Raw genomic sequence first — 12,844 nt, 5'->3', positions numbered from 1 at the left:
GTCAAATAAACCCTTTTCTCCCCAACTTGCATTTTGGTCATAGTGTTTTGTTGCAGCAATAAGACATGAGGTCTTATGTAGCCTGGGCTAGCCTCCAACTCACTATGGAACTGGAGATTACCTTGAACTCTTAATCATCCTGCCTTCATCTCCAAAGTGCTGAGATTTTACTTCAACCTTGTTTCTTTAATATATGAATTAAAGGGAAAAATAAAAGAAAGATTGAAGTAGTAGATTAAGATTTAGGAGACAGTAATTCTGTGTGCTGATTTGGCTCCTGTATCAAATGGACCAACTGAATAAAGACCCACCAGACCATTAGGAAAAGTTAATACTGATCAGGTAGCTACTGCTATTAAAGATATTAAATTTGTCAATTTAAAAGTCAAATATGATGCCAGGCAGTGGTGGCGCACGCCTTTAATCCCAGCAATGGGGAGGCAGAGCCAGGCAGATCTCTGTGAGTTCGAGACCACGTTGGTCTACAGAGTGAGTTACAGGACAGGCCCCAAAGCTACACAGAGAAACCCTGTCTCAAAAAACAAAACAAAACAACAAAACAAAAAAGTCAAATATGGTATGTTCTTAAGGAATTATATTTTAGAGGTGTTTTTGGTGTATTAATGGAACAATATGATGCCTAGCATCAGCTTCAAAATAACCCAACAGTAAAGTCATGAAAGAGAGAATAGATGAAGCCATAACAGTTAAGTGTTGACAACTTTCTTGAAAATGGGTTTTGCGCACACAGAAATTCATTGTATTGGGGGTTGGGATGATAGCTTGAGTGGTAAAATGCTTGTCATGAAAATGTGAAGACCTGAGTTCAGATGCCCGACACCCACGTGAGTCTTGGTTTCTCACTATTGTAGTTCCAGTGGTGCACATACGCACAGGTAAAACACACACGCATACATGTAAAATAAGTGAATGTAATTTCCTTTAAATGTGCACAGATCATTCAAGAGTATTAGTTTAGTTATCTCAAGGAATTTATAAACTTTTCTCATTTTTGTTTTTATTTTTTGAGACAAGGTCTCGTTATGTAGCCTTAGGTGTCCTGGAACTCTTTATGTGGATCAGGCTGGCCTTGAACTCACAGAGACCCACCTGTCTCTGCCTCCCAAATGCTGTGATTAAAGGCATGTGATGCCATACCTGGCTTAACTTTTCTAAATTTTTTTAAAGAACTCTTTTAATTTTATTAATTGTATGTGTGTGTGTGTGTGTGTGTGTGTGTGTGTGTGTGTGTGTGTGTGTGCATTTGTATTACATGCTGAGGCCAAAAAGGGGAATGTGGGGTGTCCTCTGCCACTCTGTCTTAATCCTTTGAGACAGGGTCTCTCACTGAATCAGGAGCTAGATTCTCAGCCCGCAAATCACGTCAGATTTTTACATGGGTTCTGGTGATTTGAACTTGGGTCTTCATGCTCACACGGCAAGCACACTTGCCCACTGCACCATCTCCCCTGATGATGGGATTCAGATGGGTTTACAGGCACAAGCTTTCTCAGGCACACCAAGATGTGGCTATGAGAAACCTCAGATACAAGATAATGCCTACGAGGAATGTCCTTAGGGCAAATTAAGATCACAAGGGCAAGGAGGCATGGAAGGAGAAATTCAGATAAAGGGGTCAATGATATTGTTGGCTCAAGTAGCTAGCTAAACAATATATAAACAGCAGTGGGAAAGCAAAAACTGTTCGCTCCTAAAGTGAACCTAGTGTTGTGTGTCTCTGTCAGCCACTGACCCTCCTTTCCAGGTCCACATGTTACTCATGGCTCTCCTGGCAGCAGCAACCAGTCCCTAAAGAAACCTTTTAATAATGGAATTTTTTTTTTCACACACAAAAGCATAGTGTGTGTGTGCATATGTATTGAGGCAGAGGTCAACATGGAATGTCTTCTCCACCTTATTTTTAAAGATGCATTTTTATTATTGCTAAAATTATGTGTAGGTGTATGTGGGCCTTCATATGGTTATGTGTCCATATGTCAAGGTGTCCTGGAGGCCAGAGGCATCAGATCCACAGGAGGTGAAGTTACAGATGGTTGTGAGCTGCCCAATGCGGGTGCTGGGAATCAAAGTTAGGACACTAAGTGCTCTTAAGACCTCAGTAGAACAGTGACCGAGACAACAGGCACATTCCCAAGGGTGCCTCATTGATGCCTGTCTGAATCACTGTTCTAGTGCTGTGAAGAGAACCATGAGTCAGGCAACTCATTAAAGAAAGCATTTGGGGGCTGGAGAGATGGCTCAGAGGTTAAGAGCACCGACTGCTCTTCCAGAGGTCCTGAGTTCAATTCCCAGCAACCGCATGGTGGCTCACAACCATCTGTAATGAGATCTGGCACCCTCTTCTGTATACATAATAAATAAATAAACATCTTTAAAAAAAAAAGAAAGCATTTGATTGGGGGCTTGCTTACAGTCTGAGAGAGTTAGTCCACTATTATCATCATGGTTGGGGGGCAGGAAGGGGTCATGGCAGCATGCAAGCAGACACTAGAGCAGTAGAGGAGAGAGCTACAGCCTCCTTTGCAGGCCAAGAGTCTTGGCCTGGCATGGACTTTTGAAACTTTCTCCAACAAGGCCACACCTCATAATCCTTACAATCTTTTCCAATAGTGCCACTCCCTGATGACTAAGCATTCAAATACATGAGCCTATGAGGGCCGCTCTCATTTAAACCACCACGATGCCCTGGGGTGTGTTTTTTGGTGTATGTAGACCAGAGGCTGAGTGTAGACCAGAACTTAACATCAAGTGTTTTCCTCCATCACTTTCCAGTTTATTTTTTGCTGTGGGATGTTCTGTATGGCAAATGTGTTGCTGATTGGTCACTAAATAAATCACTGATTGGCCAGTGGCTAGGCAGGAAGTATAGGCGGGATAAGGAGGAGAATAAAGCTGGGAAGTGGAAGGCTGAGTCAGAGAGACACTACCAGCCGCCACGATGACAAACAGCATGTGAAGATGCTGGTAAGCCACGAGCCATGTGGCAAGGTATAGATTAATGGAAATGGATTAATTTAAGCTGTAAGAACAGTTAGCAAGAAGCCTGCCACGGCCATATAGTTTGTAACCAATATAAGTCTCTGTGTTTACTTGGTCGGGTCTGAGTGGCTGTGGGACTGGCAGGTGAGAGACATTTGCCCTGACTGTGGGTCAGGCAGGAAAACTCTGGCTACAATTTTTTGAAACATTGTCTATTACTGAACCCGGAGCTCTCTATTGGAGGTAGACTGGCTGCCACCAAGCCCTCAGTGTCCTCCTGTCTCTGCCTTCCCAGCACTGGGATCTCAGATATGTACTCCCACACCTGGATTTTTGTATGGGTATTGGGGATTGAAACTTGGGCTTTTCTGCTTGTACAAGTTCTTGACCCACTGAGCCATCTCCCCAGCCCCCTTCCCGGGTATTTCTTGACAGTAGAAATTAATCATCACATGGTGGTTGGCTTTAGAGCCCACCAAGTAACCAAGGAGACTCTCTTCATCTCAAAAGTCTTAATTATATCTGCAAACATCCCTTTTCTAAGTTAGAAAATATTCACGGGTTCCTGGAATTAGGATCTACACATATTTTTTGGAGGCTACCACTCAACACATCACAATGACATACTTCAATTTGAAGATTTGAGAACTAGTAGCTAAAGGCATTTTTGTGTTTGTAAATTTTATATTAAAGAATACTGTCAGAGTTATTCCTGATTATATACGTGTGGATATTCACAACTTTCTATCTTGTTGCATAAGCACATCCCACTATCATTACTTTTGAAATTTAAATCCGGTCTTTTTACTTTTTTCCCCAACCCTTATGCTCTCTTCTTCTGAAGGGACATTCTATGATGGTTTTACTGGTCTTTCTAGCTCCTGACTTTACCTCACTCTGTCCTATTTTCCATGCTGAAGACAGACAGAGTAATTAAAACTGGCTAAATACAATTTCACAAACCTAATCATTGCCCCTTCCTTGCTCTGTTCTGAAATGGTGGTCCATTCCTTCCAGAATAGATATAGTCTCTCAGGGCATCGGAGCTGCAAATAGCTCATTCTCCAACCCTTTGTCCAATTGTCTGAGCCCATTTCCTTTCTTGTTCACAGCTTTACAGCCCCACCAACCTCCCGTTAGTATCTTCAAGATGATGAAGGCATATTTGCCACATGTAGATCCCGAAAGAGTGAAAACAAGTAGTCATTATCTCTAGAATTTTGTCGATTGCGTAAATTATCATTTAATTTATTCACAATGCTGGGTATTGAACCCAGGGCCTTGCTCATGGTGGGTAAGAACTCTACCATTTAGTGACATCCCCAGCTCTAGCTCTAGGTGAATTTTTTTAAACTCCACTTAGGTCTCTCTCTCTCTCTCTCTCTCTCTCTCTCTCTCTCTCTCTCTCTCTCTCTCTCTCTCTGTGTGTGTGTGTGTGTGTGTGTGTGTGTGTAAGATCAGAATACAGCATGCTTGTGGAGGTCAGAGGACAACTTACAGGACTCAGGTCTCTCCTTCCATTCAATTGAATTTCCATCATCAGGTTTGGCTATAGGTGCCTCTACATTCTGAGCTAACTAGCCATCCCTAAATTGTTCATTTTTTTTAACAGAAATTCTTATTCATATTGGATATATACATTAGAAAACTGTATATACAAAATGCAAATGCCCCTAGCTTATCCTCTGAGATTGATATTTTGGTATGTATCCTTTCAGATATATATTTATATTTCATAAATAAATGTTTGTATAAGTTAATAAGCTACTTTCCACCAACAATGAGCTGAGATAACAATGTTTGCATGTTATTATATATACAGCCTCAACATTTCATTTTAGGCTTTTGATATTTCCAAATTGCCTTCCTTGTACCAATCTGTGTTCCCTCTAGTGGCACATGAAAGTGCCTATTCCTCCATACTCTTGGAATTCTTTCTAATCTCTGTCAACCTGAGAGAAGAGATATAGCACCCTGTGGCTTAATTTCAATTTCTTGGCTGGTAGTGAGGTTGAACTCTTTCTTCTGATGCAGCTCACCTGCAGTTCTTCAGAACTGTGTGTCATCAATTAACTTTAAAAACCTGACCAGACTAGGAGAGGAAGCCACTCACCACCCATCCGAAAGATCCCTGCCATCACTGCCTTAGAGCTTCCTCAGTACCTTAGGGTGCCTTGTTCTCATGCATCCTCAGAGACTTTACAGTCCCATATTTTAACTCTCATAAAACGTGAGTCACATAACATTTCCAATGATCAGTTTTAAAAACTTGTTACTCATATTTTTTTTTTAAATACACGTTGGGGAAACAAATGAGAGAATCCAAGTTTCAAAGTGTGGCTCAGAAATTTTCATTTGTCACTATCTGGGATATATATATGTGTGTGTGTGTGTGTGTGTGTGTGTGTGTGTGTGTGTAACCACAGATATATAATCGTTAGGTTTCATTTTGACATCCAAATAACTGGATGTATAGAATGTTCAGGAATTAGTTTTGTTACATTTATTTATATTAGAAAATAGTTCAGAGTAGAATGCCTGGAAATAGTCATCCTTCATGTTTGAATAGGCAATTTTTAATTTTGCTTTTTCTGAAAAAACAAACAAACAAACAAACAGCGTTGTGTCTGATGCAATGTGGTGCCACAAGCTTCTTTCTGAAAGAGACCACGGTTTACAGCCCGAGTCCTTTTTACTGTCCAAGGTCCTGAAGTAGCACACCATTTTTTTTTTTTTTTTGTCCTACAATGTTAAGTATTGTTCTGAGCTTTAGAGGGTTTCCCCCCATTGATTAGGCACTTACTATCACTCCACACACATTATGCCTTTTTATTATTATCTAATTTTAGTACAGTCAAATATGACTCAGCTGGCTGGGTAGAACAACCGTATGTATGACACAGTGGTAGATGCTTCAAGATCATCTGCCCAACCCTCTAGAACAGAAGCCCAAATCTTTCCCCTTGTATTATTTCTGTCAGATATTTGGTGACAGAGATGACTTGCAGCACACATCACAGCTGATGTGTCTGGCATAATATGAATTTTATGGAGAGTGTAAGTTTTGCCAGAGAGGCATAAGGAAGACAGTGTAAGGACAAGCTTGAAGTTGCTAATGGGCCCAGCAGGCCATATACAAGCAGGATTTGGGAGGGGATGTCGAAGAATGTGGTAAACAAATGAGGAAGTGTATCATAAATATTTGCTTAATAATAAATCTGAAATAAGGTGTTTCAATAATTGAAATTTATTACTTTTCTTGGTTTCCTGTGGTTTGGAAATGCTCCCCAAATTTCGTGTGCTGCAGACTTATAGTAATGGCATAGGAGAGATGGGGATTTGGGGAGGTGCTTGGGATGGGAGAGCTCTGTCCTTATGAATGGACAAATTCGCTCCTGTGTTAATGGTTATCTAAAGAGTAACAGTTTTAAAAGTGAGCTCTTTCGGGCTGTCTTGCTGTAACTTGTTGTATTTTTTTTTTTTAACCATATTCTGATGCTTCAAAAAGACCCTCACCTAAGGCCAAACAGATGCCAGAGATGCTCTTGGACTTTTTATCACCCAGAACCATGAGCTAAATAAAGATCTATGTTTTAGAAATTATTCAGCTTAGGTATTTTGTTATAGCACCAGGAAATAGGCTGAGAAACCAGGATAAGTCTGAAATCTCCCATTCCATAATCTCACCATTTTCTCACCAGTAAAACTCAAAGTTTATAAAGATATTTCATCTCTGATGGACTGAGAATCTCTGTGAGTGGTAGAAGCATTGTAAAGTTCTCTAATTTTCCATGGAGAAGGACCAGGGAGTGGATAAATGCATTAACTCCAAATTACTTCCCCTTGAATATAAAATTCAATAGACGAAGTCTCTGTTGTCAGCTTTTAAAATTCTATTTGCCAGAAAAATATCCTATCTCCAATGAGCTTATATTTCAAATAAAATTTCCTATCACCAAACTCAGAAAATAACAGATGATGTTTTCTCCCAGGGGTAGGGTAGAGCAAAGCAAAAATCACCACAAATGTATGAGCTTCATGTCCTTCTACTGGCTGTCTTGAAAATAGTGTTCTCCCTGAGTGGCCAGAGGCAGAATACGAATCCCCTCAGTAGTTCAGAAGTAAATTTATTATTTCCATCATTCATGGCTCTAAAGCAATAGAGGCATTGTTTTTGTATTATGTTTAAGCTTAATTTCGAAAGAGGAACATTGTTATGACGCTGCAGAGTTAAGCTATTTTGATGTTTTTCAAATAGAGAAAAACTCAAGTTAGGAAACAAGAAGCTAAAAATGTTCAAAAATGACAAACACAAAAATCTATTTTCTCCCCTAAAACTAATCTCAAGTTAGCTTAAATCCATCTACAACATGAAGTAATCCATCCCTTGATCTCAAATGATCAGAATTCATCATCTGTTTCTGCTCTCTGTGCCCATCGATATGCTTCATATGAATGGCTGGAGCATACAGTTGTGCAGTTTTGTGCGTCATATACAGGCACTAGGCTGAGGGGGTTCGTGAGATCTGGGATTCAAATCTAGTTCTAGATAGACTGCTGTGCTTCCTAGTATCAACTTGCCCTTCCTGTGGCTCCCTCCACCCTTCATCCTCAAGGCTCCTCTTTCCTCAGAACAAAAGAACAAAGGCACTGTCTTCAAATCAAGATGGCACCACTGTGCTCTTTCGGCCTGGATGGAGCACATTTCTCTAGTTACTGTATAAACTTGCAGTAACCTTGCTTAACAGGCTAGACTGTGAAGAATGGAGCCTTTTCCCCAAGGCTCAGGGATCATTTCCCAAGAGGAAAGAGAAAGATAATGAGAACCAGTGGTTGTGGATGACGTACCAAGAAATAATCTTTTCCAGACACAGCAGGGCAGTGGTACATGTGATCTCACAGTAGCTGTGATAGCATGCCTAAGATGTGTGCAAATTTAAGCTAGATAAAAATCCCAGCACCGAGCAGGAAGGTGGGCACCAAGTCCTACTCCTAGCTGAGGAGCTATTGGTAATTGATTAACTGCTGGGAGAGGGAGGCTCAGTCTTCTTAGAGGTATGGCCCACTCCAGTGGAAGAGCACAAATCCAAGAGTCCATGGGAAGCACAAACTGTATTTGATGGGCTTAGAGTTAAAAAAAAAAAGACACAAAGCTGGATGGGTAAGGGAGGTGTTGGTGAAGGGGATGAAAATGTTCCAAATACATTATATGAGGAACTGTAAAAAAGAACTAATCAAGGAACTAATAAAAAAGAATAGCTGTCAGATTTCAACAAGGATGCATATGTAAGTTCTTGTAGGTAGCTACAGGAGTGGTGGGATCTCAAGGACATGGCATGGATGTTGTCACTTGTTCTCAGTTTATTTTCTCCTCAGTACTTTGATTTGTTTGGTTACACCCGATCATTTAAGATTTATGGTTTAGTACCTTGCCTCATAAGTTCATCGGCTATTAAAACACAGGTACCTCAGGGATCTGAAGATTGTGTGCTTGGTTGTCAGTTCTCAAAGAGACAGAAAACACACTTTTCCCAGGAGAATGATCTAAGCAGACAGTACTTGGTGGTGGGGAGTTGGCCATCAGATGGAGAAGGCCTTGAGATGGTCTCGACTGCATTACTGAGTGAGATTGTCTCTATGACAACAACTTCTTGTGATCGGCCATACATGGGGATAGTAGTTTGACTTAGAGACTGTAGGGTCCTGGACTTCAGTTAGTCAGCTCTGGCTTGTTTTCCAGTTCCGTGTCTAACTAACTGTGTTTACTTGGACAAGGCACTCCTTCTTCAGGCTCCAGTGTCGTCCTCAATAAATATTTATGTGTCCAGTTACACACCAGACATTTAAATGCAATCATGACAATAACAGTATTCATCCTCCGGGACTGTTATGAGAAATAAATGAGGCATTCTTTAAAAGTGTTAGTTATATGCCTGGCAGAGATTCAGAAGAAACTACAGAGCAAAGACTCTTGGAGATCAGTACTTTTATCTGTAAATTTCTGAGTAGTTTGCAAAGTACTTTCATATCCATTACCTCTTTACGATAATCTTGTAGGTAGAGGCAGCCACAATATCTACTACCCTATTTTATATGTGAAGAAATGGGATAAGTTTCAGCACTTTACTTGGTTGATTTCCTGACTGTGAAGGGTGGTTGTTTAAAGTGTGCCTATGTTGACAAAATACTTCATAGTCAATTACTGATCACTATTTTATTTTTCTTTTCTTTTCTTTCTTTCTTTTTTGGTTTTTTGAGACAGGGTTTCTCTGTGTAGCTTTGGAGCCTGTCCTGGAACTCACTCTGTAGCCCAGGCTGGCCTCGAACTCACAGAGATCCGCCGGCCTCTGCCTCTGCCTCCTGAGTGCTGGGATTAAAGGTGTGTGCCACCACCGCCTGGCCTGATCACTATTTTATAAGTAAAGGAGTTCAGGAAGAAATAGAGACATTCCAGCTTTGTTTTCTGGAACTTACAGTGAAAACGATGTTTTCCAGAAAAGTTTATTGGGGGCTGGAGATGGGGAGCTCAGTTGGTAAAGAAAGGGCTTTGCTATGCAAATGTGAGAACCCGAACCCAATCCCTAGAACCCATGTGAAAAAGCTGGGTGTGGTGGCACACACTTATGATCCCAGTGCTAGGGAGGAGACAGGTAAGCCCCTGGGGCTTACTGATTAGCCAGTCTACTACCCTATTTGGTGATGTGGTGGTTTGAATAGGAATGGCCCCACAGACTCATATGTTTGAATGCTTGGCCCATAGGGCGTGGCACTCTCAGGAGGTGTGGCCTTGTTGGGGTAGGTGTGACCTTGTTGGAGGAAATGTGTCACTGTAGAGGCAGGCTTTGAGGTGTCATATGCTCAAGCTACATCTAGTATGGCAGTTTCCTTCGGCTGCCTGCAGATCAAGATGTAGAACTCTCACCTCCTTCTGCAGCCCCACGTCTGCCTGCATACTGCCATGATAATGGCCTAAACCTCTGAAAATGTAAGTCAGCCCCAATTAAATGTTGTTTTTGTTTGTTTGAAGAGTTACTGAGGTCATGGTGTCTCTTCACAGCAATAGAGTCTTTTTTTTTTTTAAAGATTTATTTATTATGCATACAATGTTCTGCCTGTATGTATGTCTGCAGGCCAGAAAAGGGCGCCAGATCTCATTACAGATGGTTGTGAACCACCATGTGGTTGCTGGGAATTGAACTCAGGACCTCTGGAAGAGCAGTCAGTGTTCTTAACCTCTGAGCCATCTTCCAGCCCTAGAGTCTCTTTACAGCAATAAAAACCACTACTAAGACAGGTAAGTTCCAGGCCAATGAGAAACAGAGTTTCAGAAAAGAGGGTAGATGATGCCTGAAGAATGTCACTCGGGGTTGAGCTCCAGCCTCTACACTCAGGAGCACATGCAACTCTCCTCTCACAAAAGTATGACTTGGCCATATGATCGCGTTTATTGGTAAAGGGGTGAAAAGAGTTACTGGATGCAAGGAGAATGCTCAACAATTTAACTTATACTACACATGATCTTAGCCAAAAGGCCGAGAAGCGATAACAATTTAACTTGTAATAGATAAAAATATTGGAAGGAGGGGGCTGGAGAGATGGCTTAGTGGTTAAGAGCACTGACAGCTCTTCTAAAGGACCCGGGTTCAATTCCCAGCGCCCAAATGGCAGCTCACAACTGTCTGTAACTCCAGTTCCAGGGGGACCCTCACACAGACATACATGCAGACAAAACATCAATGCACATAAAATAAAAATAAATAAATTATTTAAAAAATGTAAAAAATATTGGATGGATACTAATGTTCTTTTTAATCTGTGTAATGGAGAACTTGAAGAGATTTAAATTGGAAGTAAAAACAGCAACAGAATTTTACTTCACTGATATTTGTTATATTTTGGGAAAGCCTATTAATGAAGATTTGGGGAGCCAGGCCTGGTGGCCGATGCCTGTTATCCTAGCTTTTGGGGAGGTTGGCTTAGAAAGGTTGGGAGTTCAAGGTGTACTTGGGTTTCAGGTTGAGTTCTAGGCCAGCCTGTGATACTTGGTAAGTCCTTTATCTCAAAATAAGATGTAAAAAATAAGGGTTGGAAAATATATTTCAGTGGGAGAGCACTTGACTAGCACTTGACTAGGCTTAATACTCAGTCCTGAAAAAAGAGTTTGCACATTTTTCACTACAGATATTGAAAGGTCTTGAATGCTATGTTTGAATGTTATTTACAGGTGGAAACTAAGCTAGGAAGATTTGGCAATGGCTCCTTCCCCTGACCAGCAAACATTCAGATGACTCAATGGCAGGGGAAGAATTGTGACATTTGTTCAAGTGATTTTTTTATTTTAGTTTTTTAGTCATTTTATAGAAAAGTTGTAATAATAAAATATATTAAAAGCTTCTATCAATTAATCACATTTTCATATATGTGTATTTACTTATTTTTCAATTTAATATTTTTTATTGATTCTTTGGGAATTTCACGCCATGCACCCTAATCATACTCATTTCCCAGTCCTTCCATGTCTTCCCTCAACCGTTATAACCTCTCCCCAAAAGAAAACAAAGAAACAAACAAACAAAAATCTCGATGACCCCAGTGGACAACAACCTGCTCTTCTATCAGCCACAGTGAGGCTTCTCTCACACCCGCCTCCCCTCCGGTTCTGCCGTGCACACACCACTCTGCTCCTCTGACTTTCCTGCCTCCACATCACATAATTTGCTCATTGTAGTGGCATTGAAAGCTGCAGTGTGTCACACAGTAGACCCTTTCGCCCAAACAAAGTTTTACTTGCAAATGTTCATTGCAATGAGTCTTTGGTTCAAGGCTGCTGGCTTCTGCTACACCATCAATACTGGACTCTCACAGTTTCCCCTCAGACATCCTGCTGTTACCCAGAGTCATGGAGATCCTGCAACTATGGTTCCCTAGGACCAGCCCCTTCACACACTCCAGCAGCTCTAAATGGAGTAGGTATTGGAATAGGCCCACTGCTGGTGCCACCAAGTGGTGGTCATAGAATGGCGGCGGGGGAGGGGGGGCGGGGGCAGCTCAGCAGGTCCCACAGACATCAACATGACTTTAGGTGGCAGCCCAGACCACAGACATCTTCATGGCCCTCAGCAGCTGCATGGACCTTGGGCCTCATCATGGCCTCAGGTAGCTATACCTGCCGTTGATATTAACATGGCCAGCCCTCCAGGCAGCAAAGCAGGAGGATATCACTGAGTCATCAGTCCTCAGTATAGACAGCTTACATCCACATAGATCTTAGGCTTCATCATGGTCTGAAGCCACACCATGGACCACAGATACCAACATGGCCTCCTGTGGCAACATGGACCACGGTGGTCCTTCTAGGAGATCCAATCCAGAGAGTGATTTTTTCCTCATCTCGGGCCTCAGTTGTTGCCCAGAGCCAGGTCAATCCCATGAAGGGGCAACTTTTTCCTGGACTGGACTGAGTCTGCATCTGCATAAGCTCCAGACTGCTGCAAAACAGCCTGTTGACCCTGCTGGGCAGTGACAGCATGTCGACTTCAGCTTCCTCTCTCCCTTTTCACCTCCATTACATCTCCAGTTCTGCTTATCTCTGTAGGTTCATCATAGTAGCATCTGCTGCCCTGCACCTCCCAGCAGCCACAGCCTGGGTGCTGCTGCCCCCTGTTCCAGTAATTTTGAACTAAGCAAGTGTGGTAGTTTGAATGCAATTGGCCCCCATAAGCTCATAGGGAGTGGTGATAATAGGAAGTGTGGCCTTAGTGAAGTAGGTGTGACCTTGTTGGATTAAGTATGTCACTGTGGGGGTGAGCTTTGAGGTCTCCTATGCTCAAGCTATGCCTAACTC

General features: G+C 41.8%; 1 non-coding gene across 1 annotated transcript; it reads right to left on the bottom strand.

The window, feature by feature from the left end:
- Positions 1-10,362: 10,362 nt before the first annotated feature.
- Positions 10,363-10,544, bottom strand: LOC128111392 (U2 spliceosomal RNA). Its single transcript, XR_008218632.1, has one exon. It is a non-coding gene; the product is annotated as a U2 spliceosomal RNA (small nuclear RNA).
- Between the last annotated feature and the right edge of the window lie 2,300 nt (positions 10,545-12,844).

This window comes from Peromyscus californicus, unplaced genomic scaffold (assembly GCF_007827085.1).
Source record: "Peromyscus californicus insignis strain IS unplaced genomic scaffold, ASM782708v3 Scaffold_15__1_contigs__length_86483966, whole genome shotgun sequence".
Lineage (NCBI taxonomy): Eukaryota > Metazoa > Chordata > Mammalia > Rodentia > Cricetidae > Peromyscus > Peromyscus californicus.
This window is presented reverse-complemented; position numbering and strand designations above follow the sequence as displayed.